Genomic DNA, 8,703 nt, shown 5'->3' on the forward strand with positions numbered 1-8,703 from the left:
AGAACAGAAAGAAATATACAGATGGTCCCCAACTTACGATGATTTGATTTAAGATTTTCTGACTTGACAGTGGTGTGAAAGCGATACACATTCAGTAGAAACTGTACTTTGAACTTTGAATTTTGATATTTTCTCGGGCTAGAGACGCGTGGTACGATACTCTCTTGTGAGGCTGGGCAGCGATGGCAAGCTACGATGAGGGTCATCACCAAAGTTCTACCGTGTACTGCGTTACCAGTATTTGTGGACATTGTGTTTTGTGTTTTTACATCCCGTCATATCTATAAAACACCCATTTGTGCCTGTTGTTTCAGGTGGGAAGAGGCAGGCAGTTACCCTACGATGAAACTCAAGGTACTCGCCCAACTGTAGCTAATGTAAGTGTTCTGAGTACCTTTGCGGTAGGCCAGGCTAAGCTTTGATGTTGGTAGGTTAGGTGCATTCAATGCATTTTCGACTTACAATATTTTCAACTTACTATGGGTTTATCAGAACATAACCCCATCGTAACTTGAGGAACACCTGTGTTCAAAAGGGGTTTGCTCTGAGCTTTACCACGTACCCCAAACCCTAGCCCAGCTCAGGAGTGCTTGCTTCCACTCCTTTTTCAGATTTTTGCCAAAGTGCCAGGATATTGAGGACTCCACTTTAAGAAACATTTATTCTGAATGTCTTGCTTTGTCTAAAAACACGAATTCCACTTGGTTTCTGCTATGTTGTCTTAATCAGAGGGAAGCCTAGTAGGAAATAAATAAATAAGTAAATAAATAGTTGGCCTTCATAGCTGCCACCCCCCACCCCAATGGGGCAATTTCTCACACGTTTTCTAGTATTTAGAAACTGTGCAAGTGTGATCACCAGTAGATTTTCACACAAATGTAAGGTGAGAATAAAGTGGTTTATTGTCCTGTGAGCAACTCTTCCTTCAAGTCCATGCTTTTTCCACCATCCCAGTATAAGAAGTTAACCGTATTTATACAACATAAATCTGGGTGTTTCAGTAAACTTTAAATTCTTCATGCTAATAAGAAGTGGGCATGTCAGGAATACAGGTCTCCAACAAATTGGGGAGATAGATTTGTCAAGATGTTTAAAGACTTTTTTTTAAAAAATTATTTTTAACTTTTTCTAAAGTAACTAGAAAACCAGTATGTCAATTGATAAATTTGAGCTTCTTTCAAAGAGATTGTATTAGTCTTCTAGGGCTACCATAACAATGCACCACAGAGTAAGTGGCTTAAACTACAAAAGTTTATTTCGCACAGTTCTGGAGGCTGGAAGTCCGAAATCAAGGTGTTAGCAGGATTGGTTTCTTCTGAGACCTCTCTCCTTGGTTTGCACATGGCCATCTTCTCCCTGCATCTTCACAAGGTCTTCTTTTGGTCTGTCTGTATACTAATCTCCCCTTCTTATAAGGATATCAGTCGTAATGCATTAACCACGCCCCTTCCGCCAATTTATTTTAACTTAATCACTTCTTTCAAGATCCTATCTTCAAATGCAGTCACATTCTGAGGTACTGAGGATTAACACTTCAAAATAAGAATTTTGGTGGAACACAAGTCAGCTCCTAACAGAGATCTTGCAGCAGTTAGACTTAAGTTCAACCTCCTTGAACAGCAACAAAACTAAAATCAAAATAATGGTGGTTTAAACAAATACAACTCTTTGTTTCTCTCATGAAAGACTGGAGGTAGGCATTTGAGCCAGTATGGCAGCTCCATGGTCATCAAAGGCCCAGGATCCTGCTGTCCTACCACAGCTGTCCCACCTTGAGTGCCACTTTATGGTCCAAGATAGATCTTTAAGCTTCGGTGTTTGCATTTTTGTTTGCATTTCAGCCAGCAGGAAGGATGAAGAGAAGGAGGGTGCCCTTTCCTTTTGGGTGGAGCCTTCCTAGAAATATGACACCATACTTCTGCTTCTCTCATTGACTAGTCATTCTACCTGCAAGAGAAGTAAGGAAATGCAGCTTTTTTTCTAGGCAGCAGTGTGTCCAGTTAAAAAATCAGGATTAATTTATAAAAAAGGATGGATATTGGGAAGCAACCAAAAGTCTCTGTTACAGGTTAAATAATAATAATGCGACCTTGCACTTCTAAAGCTTCTCCAAGAATGAATACACACACACCACACACACACACACACACACACACACACACACACACACACACACACATCCTACCAAAGAAAACAAGGGAAAAAATATCCTATATTTCTATAGTGATAGGAATTATTTGGGGGCAGATCCAACCATACTGTTCAGTAGGGCCCCAGAGTCCTATTCTCCATTTGGTAAACTGGCCAAGGTCAGAGCTGTCCCTGGAACAGAACCACATGGAGAGGGACCCTGGCCTCACAGGTCTGTGTTCTGAACCAACCACACTCGCAGAGATCTAGGATCTTCAAGATCTGGCTCTCACCCAGCCGTGGAGAACCTTTCAGAATTCAATGGTTTCACACCCCCACAACTTTGCTCAACTGGTTCACTCCTTGGAGAGCACCATTCCCTTCACCCACATCTGTCTGGTAGACACTGGTTTAAATTTCAAGACTCAGCCAATTCCCCACACCAGAGGCCTTTGTTCCTTCTATACCTCATATACATCTTCCAACTTAACAGTACATGTTTTTGTTATCCCTCACATAAGTGTTTCCTATCGAAACTGTGAACTTTTTGAGATCAGGGACCATATCTTATTCATCTTTATATCCGCAGCCATGTAATATATGATGAATGACTGAATCTCAGAATTAGAAGGGATCTAGACATAAATCTACTCTACCACAGCTCTCACAGTCACTCAGTGCTACTTGAATCCCAGCAATGACTGGGAGCTCATCATACCATAGTTATACATTGTATTGATTAGGCTAGTGAATGCTAATAAACGAGAAAACAAATTTTGTTACATCTTCAGTGGGTATCTAGCTGGGTATTCCATTCGTATTCAGATACAAAGTTTTACTCACACCAGAAAACTAACAAATGCTTTCATTGTATTTTCATGGGATCAATATAAACAAGCAAACAAATACATTTCTGATTCTGGGCCTGCCAATTATTCCTTTATTCATTTAATAAGTATTTAAAGAATGCACACAATGTATAAAACACTATGTTGTTGTAATAGATATAAATTTATGATTCTTGCTCTCAAAGTGCTTATAATCTAATTGAAAAATTAAGACAACACTTGGGTCATTAGATACAATAGAAGACTAAGTGCCAAAAGAGTGGAGAGCCTATCAGTCCTAGAGAGTCTTGTTATTGGAGGGAAGAGAGGAGGCAGGAGTTGAGTTGGATGGTAAGGAATGACTCAGTTGAGACCTGGAGTGGGGTGTCTATTTCAGGTAGGAAGAACAGTACTTGGTAAAAGCAGAGGCAAGAATGCATCATGTGTTCAGGAGATAACAGAATCAAGACTTTGAGCACAGAGCTACAACAGGTCCTGGGGCCTGCGGAGCTTGTAGCCCAGGCTGAGCCAAGCGCTCTGCCTAGAGGGGAGGATTTGGAGCCCTCGCTCCACAAAGAAGGACAGTCCCCAGTACCTGAGGATACCTGGTTTACCGATGGTTCTAGCCAAAGGGCTGCAGCTGTTTGGATGGCTATTGGTGTGCAGCCCAAAACGGATACCATTTGGTTTGATACTGGGACGGGCCAGAGTAGCCAGTGGGCTGAATTACGGGCTGTGTGGATGGTAATCAGCCAGAAGCCTGGGCCCCTAGTTATTTGTACTGACAGCTGGGCGGTGTTCCGGGGCCTAACGTTGTGGCTCCCTACATGGAAACACCAAAACTGGTTGGTAGGACACTGTCCACTGTGGGTTCAAGCCATGTGGCAGGACCGCTGGGACCTAGGGCAGAGAAAGGTGGTGACCCTAATGCATGTCACAGGTCACTCCCCCTTAGTAGCCCCAGGTAATGATGAAGCAGATGCCCTAGCACGGGTCCGATGGTTAGAACGGGCTCCTGCCACTGATGTGGCCCATTGGCTGCATAGGAAATTGCAGCACACTAGAAGCCGAACCATGTGGCAGGTGAGCAGACACTGGGGTCTGCCTTTGAAATGGCAGGAGACAGTAGATGCCTGCTATGACTGTGCCGTCTGTGCCCAGGACATCCCCCAAAGGCGGAGGCTCCCCTGGGAGACACAGCAGATTATGTGAGGGAGGGTACCCCTCATTCGCTGGCAAGTGGATTACATTGGACACCTGCCTAAGGCCCGCAATGCGATATACGCATTTACAGCAGTGGACACTGCTACGGGGTTGATGTTTGCTTGGCCGTGTCCGGCTGCAGATCAGCGGCATACAGTGGTCGCTCTTACACGGCTGTGCGCCCTCTATGGGCGCCCCCAAGTCATTGAAAGTGACAGGGGTACCCATTTTACGGGGCAAGAAGTGCAGCGCTGGGCTGCCAGGATGGACGTGCAATGGTTGTTTCATGCTCCATATAACCCACAAGCAGCTGGCATGATTGAATGCTATAATGAAGCAAGGTCTCCGGGTGTCAAAACACCCTCCCACTATGCGTGACTGGGCCTCACGTCTATGGGATGTCCTGAGAATCCTGAATGAGAGACCACGGAAGGGAGGGCCCCCACCAGTAGAAGCTCTGCTACATCGAACGGCCACTCTCATTCAATTACAAGTTACCACCAGTGAGACTGTTAAAGCCAGGCTACTGCAGAAATGGAAACATTTTGCTGCCAGCACCCACATGCTTGAAAGCAGGGGAACGGCAGCAATGGACTTGGCCCTGGCAGGTCAAAAGCCCCCACTGTCAATGGTTGGGCCTGATACCCCATGGGGGGATGGTTTTACTCATGATTTGCAAGTGACGCCAGGGGTGGTGGCTGAGTGGCCACCACAAGTGACTGTAGTATACGGAGGTCCCGATACCAGGATGATTTTGCGGGGAAATTATGTGCTCTCACTATGGCCTATTATGGGGTCCCCTGTTCTGTTACATGTTGAAACTATGCAAGGGACCCCAAGCACTGCCATAAAGGTCTGGTACCACAAACTGGGAAAGGTGCCAGTGGCAGCAACCCTCCTTTCCCAGGACAAAAAGCTAGCGTGTATCCTCCCGGATGGAAGGGATTTGCCATTGTTGGTTCCTAAGACTACCATTTCTTTTCATCCGTAGGTGTCAATAGGCTAATATGGCACAGGGACCCTCGCGGAAGACGCTTGTCGGGTAGATTATGAGGCGAGAACCTGTAGGGGTGGAGTGTGGAGACAGAGCCCCAGAGAGCAGTTTCCAGGCTCTCAGCCTCATGTGGAAAGGTGCTGGCTTGGATAGTAGATAGCTGTCACCTGTGGCTGGTTGGCTGTCAGCTGTAACCATTGAGCCATTGGCCACTAATATAACTGCCGTGGCTATGGAGGAGAGTGGAGGAGAGTGGAGGAGAGTCGGTCGGTTGGCTGCAAAGTGGACAGCAGGTCGCACGTCGTGTAAACCCAGCCTCCAGTGAGACCATAGTGGTATGACTTCCCTACCTATGGCGCCGTGGGTGTTCCTTTTTGGCCTCACCACATCCTGCGTTCTTGTGTGGGGAGCGGGAGCAGAGACCACGCAGGCTGCCCTGCACGACACTAATCCATAGTAGGGATTCAATAAAAACTTGGTAAATGAATGAAAACTGTATAGACACAGTATGATTTTTTGACCCTGTGAAACAAAACCTACTTATAGAGAAAAAATAAAAAGAAATATAAACAATGGAGATCTGGTGAAGATGGCAGAGTAGGTAAATGCTGTGCTTATGTCCTCTCACAATCACATCAAAACTACAACTAAACTACAGAACAACCATCATTGAGATTCACCTGAAGTCTAGATGAACCGAAGGACGTACAGAAGAAGCCACCTGGATACTGGTAAGAGGGTCAGAGACACAGAATGAGCTAGTCCCACACCAGCCTTTGATACTTAAAAATTGAGAGGGATATTTTGGCTGTGGAGGACAACCCCTGAGGAGCGAGAGGTCTCAGCCCCTCCCCAGCCCAGGGTTTCAAAGCCGGGGAAAGAAGTCCTCATAACTTCTGGCTGTGAAAATCAGAGGAGATTGTGGCTGAGTGAGATAAGAACAGCTGCACTCCCAGGTGCTCCTCTTAAATGAATGGCACATGTACTTATTCACTGACGAATTCACCCGCTCTGAGCTCTAGTGCTAGGGCAGCAGCTGAAAAGGGTCATGCAAAGAACTGACAGGGTCATACAAAGAACTGAATTGGCTTCAGGATGAAGGCTGGAGAGGCAGCTTTCTCCCAGAGAGAAGTGTTGGCGTAATCCATTGTTTCCTGTTGAGCCCTCTCCCCTCCTAGACTATACAGACTGGTTACTGCAATAGCTGAGATCCCACTTTGCAGATATTGGTTGGCCCACCCTGGTCATTTCCTGAGGCCCTGTCCCACCCAACTTTCAGGCACACCCAACCTGCTTCCAGTGGCTTTTCCATACATATGGCCTGTCTCAGCTCATGCTGTAAAGTTACCTAAAATCTCTCACAGGCCCACAAACCCCAAGCAAGCAACATCTGGCTTCAGCATGTGCTAAAGCTCTGGCTGAGCAGCCCTAAGTCTGGCACTAGTGAGAGTCAGCCTCGCTTTGCAGCTTGGCCTCTTGAGGCACCTCCAAGCCCAGTGCAGGTGGTAGCCATTTGTGGATTGCTTTGTGGTTCATTGCAGGTGGCCCCAGGCAGGGCCCAGCTGTGTCAGGGCCCCTCCCAGGAGGTGCCAGGGCTGGTACACCCAGTGATCAGCTTTGGACCAAGCTGGAACATTACCCAGTCACCCCAAGGACAACACACCCAAAGGACACACTGGACAGGCATTGGAGCCTTGCTAAAGTGAGTCCTCCTCTATAGGGTCAGCCCCTGAGCTCCTCCACTGCTCCTCCACTGTCATGGCCAGTCTTCACAACCAATCAGCCTGAGAATCAATCTTTCCTACTGACATGCAAACAGCAACCAAGATTCAACTACAACAGGAGGACACACACAACTTACACAAAAACACACCTGCAGCACCTGACTCTGGTGACAAGGGAGACTGTGCCACTGGGCTGCACAGGACACTTACTACATAAGGCCACTCTACTAAGACCAGGAAGCATAGCAGCCCTACCTAATACATAGAAACAAACACAGGGAGGCCTGGGGACTGGCACACCTGGCAGCCAGCTCTGGACCCAGCCAGAGCAACACCCAGTTGCCTCCAAGGAAGACACACCCAAAGGGCAGACTGGGCAGGCACCAGAGCCCTGCTGAAGCGAATCCTACTTGGTAGGGTCAGCCCCTGCACAACAGGGGGGTTTATTTAAGATGAAATAATAATAATAATTAATAATTAAATGTCAATAACTACATATCTATCAACAATTAATTTAAATGTAAATGGATTAAATGCTCCAATAAAAAGATGTGGTGGCTGAATGGATAATGAAATAAGACCTTTGCATGTGCTGCTTACAAGAGACTCATTTCAGATTGAAAGACACACACAGACTGAACGTAAAGGGATAGGAAAAAGATATTTCATGAAAATGGAAACAACGACAAAACGTTGGAGTAGCAATACTTATACCGGACAAAACAGACTTTAAAACAAAGGCTATGAGTGACAAAAACTCAGTAATTCTACTTCTGGGTATTTAACAAAAAAAAACCCCAAAACACTACTTAGAGGGTATGTGTGAATCCATATGTTCATTGCAGCATTGTTTACAATGGCCAAGATGTGGAGGCAGCCTGGGTATCCGTTGATGGATGATTGGATAAAAAGTAGGAGGTACATGTATATATACAATGGAGTATTGCTCAGCCAGGAAAGAGAATGGGTTCTTGCCATCTGCAGCAGCATGGATGGACCTGGAAGGTATTGTGCTGAGTGAAGTATGTCAGACAGAGGAAGACAGATGCAATGTGATTTAGCTTATATATGAAGTCTAAAGAACAAAATAAATAAATAAACAAAACAGAAACAAACTTATAGATACAGAGAACATTTTGATTGTTGCTAGATGGAAGGAGGGTTGAGGGGTGGGTGAAAAAGAGGAAGGGATGAAAAAGTACAAACTAGTTATTACAAAGCAGTCATGGGGATGTAGGGTATAGCATAAGGATTATAGGCAATAATATTGTAATAACTCTTTATGGTGTTAGATGGGTAGTAGATTTATTGGGGTGATAGATCAGAAGGGGGTCAGAGGCAAGATGAAAAAGGCGAAAGCATTAAGAAGTACAAATTGATAGTTACATAATTGTCATGGGGATGTAAAGTACAGCATAGGGAATAGTGTCCATAATATTGTAATAACTATGTATAGTGCCAGGTGGGTACTAGACTAGTCAGGGGAATCACTTCTTAAATTATATAAATGTCTAACCACCATGCTGTACACCTGAAATTAATATCAAATAATATTGAATGTCAACTGTAACTGAAAATTTTTAAAAGGTAGGGGGAAGGTGAAGGGGAATAAGTGGTCCAAATTTCCAGGTATAAAACAAATAAGTCATGGGGATGTTAAGTACAGCATAAGGAATACAGTCAATAATATTGTGATAGCATGGTACAGTGTCAGATGGTTGCTGGACTTACCATGGTGATCACTTCTTTAGGTATATAAATGTTGAATAACTATGGTACACACCTGAAACTAATATAATATTGTATGTTAGCTGTATTTTAATAA

The sequence above is a fragment of the Rhinolophus ferrumequinum genome, chromosome 3, assembly GCF_004115265.2.
Source record: "Rhinolophus ferrumequinum isolate MPI-CBG mRhiFer1 chromosome 3, mRhiFer1_v1.p, whole genome shotgun sequence".
In the NCBI taxonomy this organism is placed as follows: domain Eukaryota; kingdom Metazoa; phylum Chordata; class Mammalia; order Chiroptera; family Rhinolophidae; genus Rhinolophus; species Rhinolophus ferrumequinum.